Genomic DNA, 15,283 nt, shown 5'->3' with positions numbered 1-15,283 from the left:
CAATCTAACAAATGACCATGCAAATGCATATTTGGTGTTACAAAATCAACTCCATAAAGTTGTTCAAACTTTTTACAAAAACTAACCAATAATCCATCAGCTACTTTTACATTTCCTAATGAAATGTATCTAGAACACAACCGTCTACATGCTAATACATATTTTCTCCAGCATTCTAAATGTTCATCGGGTATGACATCTTTTAAAGCATAAACTGAGAACAGTAGAGTCCAATTTTTCCACTGATCAGCATTAAATGATCCATAAGAGGATGAAAACTTTTTAGGTAATTTGCCAATATCAGATGGACAGAAAATTTTCTCTATCTTCTCTTGAATAACTAAAAAATCACTATCTTTTAAGATCATTTTAGTTTTCCATACACTTATCATATGTTTAGCAGTCCCAAGGAAAAGATTGTGCATTGGGTCAATCGGTGTCATCCTTATTGGGTCAAAATAGTCTAAATCTAGCAGACATGACACTCTTACTCCATGCTTCTTTTCTAGGTTTTCTTTTTCAGATTTTAAAGAACATTTAGAAATTTTCCCACAAACTTCCCTGTGATGAAAATTTGTTCTTGGAGGCCAAGTGCTTCTGTCAAAACCACCAAATATCTTTTCTCCTAACACACCTGGAAACTTTTTTTCACATTTGTTACAGCCTAAGTTAGCCATGTGACCATAAAACCCACATAATTTCCTGCTTGCAGGAACATCACATCCTACACAAAGGAGAGCCAATCTGAACTTTTTAGTTTGGTTTTTGGATTTCCTAGATTTAATATGAAAACCATTAAGCCAAGCATCATTTAGTTCGTCCACTAAAGGTTGAAGAAATGTATTTGTTGGTGGTTCTTTCTTCATATCAGGTATTATACCAATTAACATAATGTTTTCCCTTTTAAATCTTTCTTCTCTTGGTAAATTTAAAACTGATAAGTAAATAGCTCCTACAGAGTAATTGGTATGCTTAAAGGGCTGAAACCAGTCTACATTCAGCATTAAACCATAATTTCCTTCCTCTGTAAAAAAATTGTATTTTCTACCATTGAAATCTTTCCAGATATTTCCATCATAAACATCATGAAGAATATTTTGTTGGGTTTGTCTAGATCTCCACCTTTCACATTTATCCTCAAAATCTTCACGATTTACAAAAGTTTCAAGTGATGACTTTAATGATTTGTAACAATATGTTTTGAATGGTACAAATTTTGAAGCACCTGTTTCTCCTACATCTTTAAGTAAAGGTTCTTTACATGTTTTACGCATGTATGCAAGTCTATGGTTTGGAAAGCACATATGATTACAGAGTTTTGATTGTTGTCTACCTTCAACACTTAAAAAACAATCATTCAAGTCATACAATGTAAAACACTTTCTACATACAACATACTTTGAAAATTGTGACTTGCTGTTGGCTAAAACTTTTGACATTGTGTATAAATTCTGTGGGAAAATTTTTACTATTGTTTGAAGTGCTGCTGAAAAATTACTTAAAAAATTAAATACAGTTGAAAATAGTTTTAATAATGCTTCAACAGCTGAGTCTGACACATTGTATACCGATTGCCACAGTACTAAAAATGTACATACAACTCGTGTCAAAACATTAATGGATTCTGACTCGGATACCACAGCTTTTTCGACTCTTCAACATCTAGATCTGTATCCATTGAAATGTCAATTTCATCAGAATCAGAATCACTGGTTTCTAAACTTTCACTTCCATTCTCAAAGTCTATGTCAAAAAATGCTTCAGCATCTTCCTCACTAATATTACAAAAAGTTTTGTGTTCAATATATTTTTTTTTTGGAGTCATAGTTTTTATACACAACTTCTTCCTCATCTGAGAAAAGGGGAGATTCTTGATGAGCATCATCATCATCTGTATTGCTATCAGAACTTGTACATACATTGGAAGAAGAAAGATTGATCTTATCATTGCCACAGTTTTCCATATGTCGCCGAAAATGTCGGTCGGAAAACTCTAATTTACATGCTGTACAAAACTTTCGTGGTCGCTTTGCAGCAGATGCCATATTGTAACACATATACAGGCAAGCAAGAAAACAAATTAATTTTGCACAAAAAATAAAGATGTCTTGTATTAAAAAATTCCCAAAAATATCAAAGACAAATCCATAACATTCACATACATATTTAAACTGATGTTCACAACACACGAATGGAAAAAGCTCCTGATCACCAAATTGCTGAAATTACTTGACTGTTTTTTCATCTCCATTAGCGACTACCCTTTGAAATCTGTAAACATTAAAAAAAAATTTTATATATTCTGTAACATGCTCTGTATGAAGTAAAGAGATATTGTGGCAAATTCATTTTTTATTTACTGAATATTATGAAAACATAATTATATATAGTTCTTGTAAATACTTATATTTAAAATGATAATTGCTAATGAAAGAGATATACGTTTATACATTGTATAGAGTCAACACCTAATGATCTTTACATTTTTAGTTGCGTTACTTGCTTCTTTATAAAATATAAAGCATATAAAGCAAGTTAATACCTAGTTCTTTTCATAATTTGTTAAATTACAAAATGTCCTTGGGGTTCAAGAAGAAACACATTTAACTAAAAAAATATGAATAAAAATGTGTTTATATGGTGGGTCACCTCTCCATATCTGCCTGGCTATAGGATAATTTCAAATGAAAACACCTCTCCACGGCAAAGAGGCATGAGGATCTCCAATGTTTACTTAAATGAACTGAATTTTTTTAATAACACTGTTTAATGTAGATAATTAGAAATTTGAGGGTCACCTCTCCATATCTGCCTGGCTATAGGATAATTTCAAATGAAAACACCTCTCCACGGCAAAGAGGCATGAGGATCTCCAATGTTTACTTAAATGAACTGAATTTTTTTAATAACACTGTTTAATGTAGATAATTAGAAATTTGAGGGTCACCTCTCCATATCTGCCTGGCTATAGGATAATTTCAAATGAAAACACCTCTCCACGGCAAAGAGGCATGAGGATCTCCAATGTTTACTTAAATGAACTGAATTTTTTTAATAACACTGTTTAATGTAGATAATTAGAAATTTGAGGGTCACCTCTCCATATCTGCCTGGCTATAGGATAATTTCAAATGAAAACACCTCTCCACGGCAAAGAGGCATGAGGATCTCCAATGTTTACTTAAATGAACTGAATTTTTTTTAATAACACTGTTTAATGTAGATAATTAGAAATTTGAGGGTTACCTCTCCATATCTGCCTGGCTATAGGATAATTTCAAATGAAAACACCTCTCCACGGCAAACAAGCATGAGGATCTCCAATTTTTAGCTTAGTAATTTGTTCTACCACTATACTAGAACCTGTACTCTTTGAATTGGGATATTTTTGTTGACGATTTGCTATTTTGAGGAAAATAATTCAACAAATACATGACTTACTGCATGTTAAAGAAAAACTCAGTTTTATACATGTACATATTACTGGTTTTCATTTGCACATCACATGTGTTATCATAAAATGATATCGTGATTGACATGCATCAGCCTTAATAACTTCACAGCATGGTTACAGTTTGGAACAGGGGTATAAATATGATGTAATATTCAGTAATAATCATTAAATTCAGTTAAAGTATTTTCATACCTAAAGAGGGTGTATTATTACATTTTCATAGAATTCTCTCTTTGTTCAATAGCTGCAACTCGTTTTTTCAACACTGAATATTCCATAAAACGCACATACAATGGATCTGAGGTGAATGTTATAAAATTTTGATTATCTTTTGGTTTCACTGATGATGATGATGATGATGATGATGATGATGATGGTGTTGATGGTGATGATTGTTGTGTTGATGATGATGATGATGAAGACAACCAAGAAATTGATGTTTTGTCTGGACAGGATGAAGCATTGCAGAGGCAAATGTGGTTTTTTTCTATACTTGCTTTCTTATGCAGTTTCTTCTTTTGTCTGTTTTCTTTCCTTTTCCTTTTTCTAAATTTCCTTTTGCTTTCTAAACTATGTTTACCCATCTTTTCCTTTGAAATAAAAATGTTTTACAAAGAAATTAATATACATCAGTTGATATAATTATACTGTTTACATGTATAATATATATATACACATTGCTTTCCATTCACAATAATTCATAGGACTCTCATTTTTTTTTATCTGCAAAACCCAAGTACAAAATTCTGCAGGATTAAGTGATATTTACCGGTATATGTACATCCACTAAGTATCATTCCTTATAAATGTACATTTCTTACAATATTGATTGTAATTTATAGCTCCGTAGAAGGGAACTACCACCAAGTATGATTCCCTATATATTTTCTTACAAAATTGATTGCAATTTTTAGCTCTGTAGAAACTGACAGGACTGAAATCTACTGTACACAACCCATATCTGATTGGTCTAAAGCTTCTGCAACCATGGACTGCACGAAATAATCGGGATGATGTCAGACTCAATTTCCCTTAGAAGACAAATTGGCTGGGTTTTTTTTATCTTACTTACTGATGTACATTAACAATAATTTAGGTACTTACTTTTTACGAACAATTTCTTAATGTGCAATGCAAGTACTTGCATCTAGCACTGATGATAGCAGGCGTGGCCTCTTTGACTGGAGTATATGTATACCTTTATAAAACAAACAACAAAAGATACATGTAATTAGTTTATACATCAAATTCATGATAACAAAATCCTATGCTCAGAGAAATGCTTCATGATATTTATCTTTATCTTTGATTTAAAATTTTATCAATTAAATGCCTTGAAAAATAATTTGTGTGTACACACAAATGACACAATGTCAGGCTAGAAGCAAATTTTTACCTGTGACCTCCAATAATGACACAACCATTCAAAAGGCAATTTCATAATCAACTTATGTTATATCCTAAATGACTTATATATAATTTTTACTGTGACAAATAATGCATGACATGCAATTATGGACAGTGTGATGCTCTAACCTGACTGTCTTTAATTTTAGTTTGTTTTACCCCTTTAATCAATGTAATTCAAACATATTTCATATCTTTTTCACCTTTGAATCAAGCATTTACCAAAAAACAGTGAGCTTAAAAAGACATCCTAGACTACATACCAATAAATCCTCGGAAATTGTCCTGCACTATGTTGATGCTAGCTCTTGGGCTTCCAAGCACATGTACCAATCACGGGGTTCTGCAGGGGGTTCCTGTGACTAATTGGGATTCCCGCGCATCCCCTTTTGCCGCGCATCCCCTTTAGCGCGGAATTTGTCCCTCTCAAGAAAAGTTGTCGCTGTCACTAAACCTAGAAAAAATGAGCTCTCCTCTCGATTCGCAAAGTGATAGAATCTTTAGTGATGACGAAGGTGAAGTAGGTTCCTGCACTGGTTCCTCACCAAAACAGAGAAACGGGACTTGTAGTACTCCATGCCAAATTGGAAAGACCCCAAAACGACGCCGAATTCTGCCCACCATGTTGGATTCATCGGGAGCAGAGGAAAGTGATGCAGAAAATTCTCAGACACAGGTAGGGTTGTTCTTATCCTCATAAATTTTTGAACGAATGCAGATATAGCACATTTTGTACCTTATCACTTTATTTTGATTATCAAAAAAAGCAATTTAAAGATAAAAAACGTATAAGATAGATGATCTTCGCATAGCTTCCCCGCGTACAATCATATATTGTTTACATTGTAGAGAAGGAAGTAAACAATATTAACATTAGTTTCGTATTTATGTGGAAACGTTACAAATATACACATACAGTAGCAAAATTATGCTGATTACTACAATTTTTTTAATTTAGAGGACTTATTTGTACTTTCACCTTTTCTTTACCTTTTGTTTATACAAAAATTAACAATACGAAATGGCTTTATTACAAATACTAGAGAGGTTCCGAAAAATCTATTTCTACTTTCACTTTTAATGTTTTGATTACAGGGAAATGACAGTTCGAGAGCAAGTAGTACTTCTTCTACACCGACTGGTCACCAGCTGCAATCAAGTAAAAGGGTCAAAGTGAATCAAACACCTGTCTGTGAGCCAAATAAATGTAAGTAACACAATAACCGACGTTTATCAGTTGGACACTTGATGTATTTTTTATAATCGATTAATTAATGTAAGTTGTAAATGTAACGTTACATTTTTACATGATGATTATTAATTGTGTAATTGTATTGGCATTTTTTTAGAAACACTCAGACCATCGTACCTTTCAGTCTCTTTAAATTTTAAAACAAATCAAAGATTGTGCTGAACGTTTATTGACATAGTTTTACATCTTGTTGCCCCTTGAATGTCCCCCTATTGGTCAGTTAAATAATAGAAAAAACAGCATGAGAAGTGCAAAATTATCAGTTGTGTAACATGTTTGTGAGTTTTGATCTAATCTCAATCATTATTTAATTATATATAGCTACAACAAGTTTGTTAGAGAAAATCCTTCTCCAACAAGATGAAATATTAAAACGAATCAAGGCGTTAGAGAAAAAAGAACAGGAGAAGGAAGAAACACGGGAAGAAAAAGTATACGTACCACCTAGTATACGAGTAAGTACATGTGCAAATTTTTTAAACGATAAAGCAATGATTTAATTTTAATTTTATTTTATTTTTTTAATTTTTCTATTCGATTATTCTATTTATATATATACACACACACCCACACACATGGTGTATTTAGAAATCTAGGACGAATCGCTGGCAATAATATAATATTTATCACATTTGTTGTTGCAGAATGCAATTAGGGATGGCTACAGCGATGGACTCAAACGGGGATATACTTGGATGTTTGACAAAAAGAAGTAAGAATAGAAACTATATAGAAACACATCCATTAATATTTGTTAAATGGCTGCTTTTATAGGTTAAAATTATGAAGAAATTAAAGTGAGACATTAGAAATTCACAGCAATTATAAATAACTAACTTTTGATATATCACATAATAAGTTTTAAAACTTTTAAAAAGTCAAATGATTGTGTTTATATTTATTATAAAATAACAATTTCAGACAGCAAGATGATGAAAACATCGAAATGACCAACCATATTTTGATGTTTGTTAAGGGCTGGAGCTCTGATGTTGAAGAGAGGGTCATCCACTGTAAGTTTTACTGTCACTTTCATGCACATAGTTTACATGTTTGTGTAATTTCTTTAATGTATAATTGAATCAAGAGCTGATAAATTAGGATTTTTTCCCACTTTCTGGAGAAAAATGGTGACATAGGGTTTTCTTCTTCCAAACAAATATAGCATGCATCCTAATCGCAGTATCTACCTGATAGTTTTCACTCAGTCTGTTTGTTTTCATTTGCTACTCCTTTAAGAATTATCTGCTTTCTCAAATACAAAAAAATCATCACAATTGTAAAGTTCTCATTTAAATACACTCCACCCCAAGTAAGTGTACATGTCATCTGCAAACTCCATGCATCTGATAGGTGATTCATTACAAGGTTTGCATGTGCACACCTGATTTTTATTTTTTTTTTCTTAGGTGGCATAAAGAGATACTTTATTTCTAAACGGCAGGAGTCAGTCCTCAAATCAAAAAATAAATTGCAGGAGCAAAAGCAGAAGAGAGTTATTTATGAAAGAAAGAAGGAGGTAACATTAACATATTCATATTTACTTAAGGTGGTATGGGACACCTTTCTATTGTGACATACCTCCAATCGAAATAAACCATAAAATGAAGTACATGTATAATTTTATTTTAAAGTTTTCTTTACCAAATGTGTTATCCAACAGTGTAACGCAATGGGTTCAAGCATTAGCTACGTATCTGTAAGTCATGAGGTTTGAATTCCGCAATGACTTTTATACTTTTAATCAAATTTAACGTACCTTAATGTTTTCAAAATAATTTAAATCATTTTTTTTTTTGTCAGACACTGTAAATTTTAAAAATTCTAAAATGGTAAAAGCATTTTGATGATAATGTACTTTTATCCACATTAATATCAGCAGGTGTCTCATACCACCTCAATTATTCATTCTTGATCTGCATCACTGCAATGTACTGTATTTAATTAATTAAACCATTTAATTTCAATCCTCTACAGAAAGCAAAGAGGAGAAAAACTGCACTGGAACACCTTGCAAGTAGGGGGTGGGAAAATGAGATGAGAAGGGCCCAAGTAAGAAACATCTTAAAGGTGGAGTTTACCTCCAGTGATGAGGAGTGTGATGGTGGATTCATCTCCCATCCACTCTCGTGGCAGAGCGATAAACTTGCCAAGGTGAAAGCCACCTAGATAAAACTTTTCTGGAGATTTGCTCGGTAAAAAGTAGGAGGATGCTACAATCTAGGAGTGTTGGGGCAATTAATATTAAGCCAACTCCTACGTGTCCAGAGGTGTGTCCTTGGATGGTAAAAAAAGATTAAGTTGTTTCATTTTTTTAAAGGTATATATTGTGGCATTTTTTATGATCAAAATCTTGTAAAAAAAGTTTCATTTTACTTCATTGAACCATCAAATGAATTTCAACGATATCAAATATTCATTTTAATTATTTATCCTTGTGGAAATATTACAAATTCTTTGCATAACTCTGTCTTCAGCTAGTTCAATTATATGTATCACCCTTTGTCTGAATTTTATGTGGACTGTTACTTAAGCATTCAATGCTTATATATATATGTTTGTATGAAATATTTTTGTATCATTCTCTTTGTCAAGGATATTAATAATATGTTGAATGGCCGTATAATATCTTATTTAGTTTGCTTCTTTGTTGAAAAATCTCGAATACTCAGATATCTCGAAGTTTTTAAACAGTCCCATCTAGTTCGAGATGACTGAAGTTTGACCGTATATACCTTTAAAGAATTGCATGCCATTGATGTTAAGACTTAATGAGATTTATGCACTCAGTAATTTGATACCAACTTGAAAATCATGCAATTAAATATTTTTTAAAATTATACATGTATGTGGAAATATACATGTGCATTAAATTGTATGAAATGAAAAACTCAATTTAAGATCACACATTATCTTTAACTGTTCTATTTACATGTATCTGGTATGTACAGATACATGAATGTATATAGATTTATTTTATTTGCTAATTTTTTTATAAAATACATTGTACATGCATGCATAAAAACATTTTCATTTTTTTTTTCAATGACAATTTTCCAAAAGTTGTAAGAAGACAATATGCATGTTCATTGAAAGAAAAATTAATTGTATAAGTTTACATATACATATGTATATAACTATATATATATATATGTAGTGATGAATTCGAAGGATTTTTATTGACTCTAGTACATGTATCTGTATTATATATAACTGTATGTAGTGTTGAAGGTTTTTTTATTCACTCAAGTTGCTGTATTATTAATATTAGCAAACAGTTTCTACCAAATGGTATCGATAGTATATTTTTGTCAAAATTGAATATTCGATTTATGAAACTAGGGGGTCATTTTAGCTTCTTTTTTTGCCTCTTAACAAATTTCTGAATCATTTATTTAACCTAATTTGTAAAATTAATTTGTTTGGTTTTAGCTGTAAGCAATCATAGAAAAATTCAACTAGTATGTACTGTGATTAGAGAAGAACATGTACTGGTATATATAGATTTTGTCAGTTTCAAGATTGTTATAAAGACCACCTGTAATGTTGATCACCTCTTCAATGATTTCTTTTAACAAGTTTCATCAATATGCTTACATTGATTACCATATTTGTATTAAAATTATTCATGTTGTGTATTCTTGCCATTTGAAACCTAGATGTAAACATGCAATCTAATCTCTAGTCATTATAAATGTTATTATGATATAATTGGTTTTTTTTTTAAAGAATAAATTTGTTGTTTAATCAATTGATATTTTTTATTAATATATTCATTTTAAAATTGTATTTAGCATTACATTAATTGACTAATATAGTTTGTCATTATGAGAAAGGAATTTAAAACTTAATGTAAATTGTGAACCAAAACTGACTGAAGGTAATATTTTCACTGGTCGAAAGGCAGAAAAGGGTAGAAAATACTCCAAGTACAAGATTCACGATGACAAACTGCTGTCAAACATATATTATATAAAAGGATAAAAGATAAAAAAAAAAGGTAACAAAAGACAACCCTTTTTTTAAATAGAAAGGTAATCAATAGACATAAAAAGGTATAAAAGATGAATTAAAGATTGTTAAAGGTGATATTTTGTAATATATCACAAGGCAGATTGGGAGTATAGGCAATGCATATTAGATAACAAAAGGTTTTAAAAGTTGACAGAAGTAAATCTTTCAAAATAAGAAAGATGATAAAAGTCCAAACTGCATTAGTTGAAAAGGTGTTGAAAGATTGTTTTTCTTGAGTTAAAAGGTAATAAAAGATAGCATTTCTATTTTTAAAAGATTTATAAAAGTGGGCCTTTTGGATATCTTTTTTATGCTCAAAAGTTGAACAAAATATTAACTTTTATACCTTTCCACAAAATATAAAAGATATTTAAAAGGTGTAAAAAGGTAAACAAAAGTTAGCCATTTGGTTATCTTTTGGATAAACAAAAGGCGATTTTTCGTGCAGTGTACCAACATGGAGATTATTCATCACTGTCAGGGTCTTCGTACATTATGGTCTCCCCAGAGGGGTTAGGAGTGTCAAAGTGCACGGTCTACTCGTCACCAAGCCTACCAGTAGGGTTGAGGTACTCTTAATTTCTATGCCTGCGAGACGCGCGCCCTATTGGAGCAAAAGGTTCCCCTTCGGACGTAAGCATGTCACCTCTATCACTATCACTTAACCATAAGGCCGCAAATACGTTTTCTAACGAAACATTCATTTCAAAATGGCGCACTTGATAGCACGTGGACAATGCAGAAAAACAGTGGAAATACACATGCAACTATATCCTTAAAATCTAACACAGCTCAACACTGGATTGTTAGTCTAATCGCAAATCAACTATGGAGAGTAGGAAAGATTCACAGTTCTTGGCAAGTCCCCTCGCGATGGCCTCCAATATGGCGACCTCAATGCGACTTTTTCAAACTCTCCAAACAAAAATCTACATCGTACTGTACGGGGAAAAAATTCCTCGGATTATCCGGCAAGTCCAGGGCTTAGAGTTGGACGCCAGTTTAGTATTTATTGTTTACTATTACAATAACACAAAAATCCGTGGGTGCTGTACCGCTGGACTCGCCGGTCGTCTCTTCCTACACACCTTCTGTGTCTCGACTCGCCGACTGCAGACTTCTAACTGCATGGCGGTTAAAGCATCTCGTGCTGGAATTCTTTCGGGTGGTGACGTGCATAGAATAAGTCCACAATCACTACACTTTTACGTATGCAATCACAAAATTAATAAATATGTCATTATGTGTCGGTTTTATATACATATGCATGTACAATCAAGGAATGCAAACATGATATAGGATTGTGCATGGGTTTTTTAAACGTTATCTTGCACTTATGTTTACTTCTTACACAATTTTAGTCACATGCATTTAAGAATACTCCATGAAAACTGTATTGACATAGCCCATGGCTAACGGACGGACGGTCGATAAGTCCCTGACTAACATTTGAGTTTAATGACTGACTGCCCTGCAACCATGCTGTTCCAATATAACGGCTACCATGAGCACTGCTAACCCCCTCTTATGTCTGCTGGGGAACTCGGTCCCACTCTGAGGGTACCCCTTACTACCAACATAGATATAACCTTATTCATCACTGTCAGGGTCTTCGTACATAAGGGCCTTCCCAGCGGGACAAGGAGTGTCAACGTGCACGGTCTCATCGGCACCAAGCCTTCCAGTAGGGTTGAGGTACTCTGAATTACTATGCCTGCGAGACGCGCGCCCGATTGGAGCAAAAGGTTTCCCTTCGGACGTAAGCATGTCATCGCTATCACTATCACTTAACCATAAGGCCGTAAATACGTTTTCTAACGAAGCGTTCATTTCAAATTGGCACTTGATAGCACGTGGACAATACAGAAAAACAGTGGAAATACAAATGCAACAATATCCGACGAAATCTAACACAGATCAACACTGGAATAGTAGTCTAATCGCGAATTAACTGTGGAAAGGGGAAATTTACAGTTCTTGGCAAGTCACCTCGCTGTGGCCTCCAATATGGCGGCCTCAATGCGACTTTTTCAAACTCCCTTAAAAGTCTACATCTTAATGTACGGGAAAAAAATTCCTCGGATTTTCTGGCAAGTCCAGGGCTTCGAGTTGGACGCCTGTGTAGTATTTACTCTCTACTATTACAATAACATATTAATCCGTGGGTACTGTACCACTGGACTCGCCGGTCGCCTCTTCCTACACACCTCCTGTTTCTCGAATTGCCGGCTGCAGACTTCTAACTGGCGGTTTATTTTAGCATCTCGTGCTGGAATTCACGCGTTTTGACGTGCATGGAATGGGCACAATCACTACACTTTTTACACAAAATTATTAAATTTGTCATTATGTGTCGGTTTTATATACATATGCATGGTCTAATCAAGGAATGTAAACATGATATAGGCTTATGCATGCTTTTTTACACGTTATCTTGCACTGATGTTTATTGTTTACAAAATTTTAGTCACATGCATTTAAGAATAATCGATGAAAACTGTATTGCCATAGCCCATGGCCTAGGTGGTGCTACAGTCCTCATTAAGATTGCATGAATCATAAGTGTTTCTGAACTGATATACTGCATGGACTTTTAATGGTCAGTGCCGTACAACTCAGTAGGATGCAATTATTAAGAACTGAAATATTTAAATCTAAGTATGTTGCAATTTTTTTCTGTTAGTTTTTCGCATTAGGAAACACCAAAGAGAAGGCCCCCGAAAGACATATCAGATCACATGATAAGCTAGTATCAGCAACTGGATTTTCCTTTTCTGAAAGCACAGGTAATCAGTTTTGCATTATCAGCAGTACGAGTCGGATATTTGTTAGATCTCATTGTCACATTTGTAATTTAAAAAAGTAGCCACTGATAATAGAGTATTATACATATTCCATGGAATTACCAAATACATGCTTTACATCTTTTCAGTTTCAGACGACACTTCATCAGAGACTGAAAGATGTCCAACAGCTGCCAATCAGCATGAATCTGTATAAGAGTCATCTACAACTGTTAAGGTATATACATGTTTCTTATTCTAAAATTTGTAATTTGAAAGAACAAACTAGATTTTAAAAATATATATAAACTGTGGGATCATTAAAATTCGTGGTGGCTTAATTTTTGTGGTATTCCTGAGTAGCCCTCAGCCACAAATTCCGGAAATTACTTCCCCACGAATAGGCAAAATCTAACAATCACCAATAATTAATTGTCCCCCCTCCCCAATTCAATTAGTTCACAGTATGTGCAGAATATACAGTATCTGTATCATTTTGTTAATTTACTCTAACCATATATATTTTACAGTTACGGTGGAATCATTTAATTTCGTGCGTGGATGCGTCAATTTTCAGTTAAATTCCAGATGAATTTCGGGATCTTTTGAGGAATGTTCGTTGATTCTTTATAAGCGAAGCTTAATTGAGAAAGAATAAAAACAAATTGGTAATCTTCAAGTACCAATGGTGTTAAAAATAAATAAAACAAAAGACAGTACTCTTCCGTGTTCTCGGTATTAAAGCCCAAAAATTCGAGCCAATTATTTTGATATACATGTAGTACTATAGATAGATGTTCGTTAATAAGGGTAATATTATAGTTGTCTGCATATTCAGGCCTGGACATATAGATGCTTTACTTTTATAGTATTACTTACTTATGTGTTTGAAACGTGTCCGGTAGAATTACTAAATATGCTTAATTAGCATACATAAACAACAGGCAAACATGTAAACTAGATTTTTGAACAATTCTACAAAGTGCAATATTTTACAACGATGTGCATTATAAACAAAAAAGCTTTTAAAAACCAGCGAGTTTGTATCTCATGACCTGTAAAATCAGTACCAATTATCTAAAATACAAATCTTTGCCCTATAAAGATCTAGAGAGATAGAGAAAATATATTAATGATATTTATATTTTAGTAGATTCATTGTTCATCTCAAAAGGATTAATTTTAGAGTTACATGTAAGGTGTCACATTCCTTCTTTAATATCCATGTGGCGGTCATTACCATACAGTCTGTGTCTTATAACTATTTTCTATTGTAAGTAGTGAACACCGAGTGTACACGTACATAAACAAAACATAAAAATACTCCAGATATTTCGATCTGTGGTTAGTTACCACAATAGCATGAGATAACACGAGGAAATGTAAAGTAGTGGATTGAATTAATTTTACTTAAAAACACATGCTAATAAAGATGATAAAAATAAAGATGAGGATAACGATGCAGTAAAATGATTCACATTCCGAGCACTTCATTTTTGTAAACATTTTTTTTTTATTTTGAAACATTTTTCACGAAATTGGAATCCAAAAGATTATTCCATAGCTTTAAACTGTTTATTGATAAAGATACACAGTTTTCAACTAAATACAATTAACGTTATTCCCAATCATGGTCACGTGGTGAGCCAAGCTCCATTATTTCCCCGAAGAGTAGACCACTTTCCTGGTACTGACGTTAGTGATGTACTCCATGGCTGGCGGCACACTGAAGAACAACTCCACGGAACATCTGCTCCTGTCCTCCTCCCTGATCAACACACGTGATATGTTAAGGAGTTGTCGTTCTTTGTGGAAAGGTTTAGGAGAAGGGCTACAGTTCGGAGAGACCTGTCCTATCACGTTGAGATTTATGTTCATTTAGCAGTAATGTCTATATAGTACTTTTTCATATCTTTCTTCGATGTCTGGGACTGGGTGTCAGTTATTTCCCTTTACTAATGGGCGCTAACTTCCAGGTAATAAAAGTAGGACAACAATAGAACTTCCTCTCCCATTTTTGTTGGAAATCATCTGATGCCTAATGTTTATAAAGCTGCTATTTTTCTAGATAAACACTAGCATTTTTAACTGTTGGGAGTCTTCCAGGGGAAGGTACCACATAAAAACCATGTGTTATGGGGTCCCCAAAATCATCAATGGGTTGAACAGAGTCATTATCCTCAACTGGCGAGCTACGTCTCACTTCAGATCCCTGACTAACATTTGAGTATAATGACTGACTGCCCTGCAACCATGCTGTTCCAATATAACGGCTACCCTGAGCACGACTAACCCCCTCTTATGTCTGCTGGGGAACTCGGTCCCACTCTGAGGGTACCCCTTACTACCAACATAGATATAACCTTATTCATC

General features: G+C 33.4%; 1 protein-coding gene, 1 long non-coding RNA gene and 1 pseudogene across 2 annotated transcripts in view; 2 read left to right on the top strand and 1 right to left on the bottom strand.

Moving 5' to 3' along the window:
• LOC128179519 (uncharacterized) overlaps window positions 1-15,283 on the top strand; it is a 271,672-nt gene that overhangs the window by 66,213 nt on the left and 190,176 nt on the right. The gene's annotated exons all lie outside the window — the stretch shown is intronic.
• On the bottom strand, window positions 1,811-5,247 carry LOC128179535 (uncharacterized). The gene is made up of 4 exons (XR_008243096.1): window positions 5,125-5,247; window positions 4,559-4,652; window positions 3,647-4,044; window positions 1,811-2,271 (listed from the first exon to the last, which is right to left on the bottom strand). It is a non-coding gene; the product is annotated as an uncharacterized LOC128179535 (long non-coding RNA).
• On the top strand, window positions 5,325-8,428 carry LOC128179524 (uncharacterized; annotated as a pseudogene).

This window comes from Crassostrea angulata, chromosome 4 (genome assembly GCF_025612915.1).
Source record: "Crassostrea angulata isolate pt1a10 chromosome 4, ASM2561291v2, whole genome shotgun sequence".
Lineage (NCBI taxonomy): Eukaryota > Metazoa > Mollusca > Bivalvia > Ostreida > Ostreidae > Magallana > Magallana angulata.
This window is presented reverse-complemented; position numbering and strand designations above follow the sequence as displayed.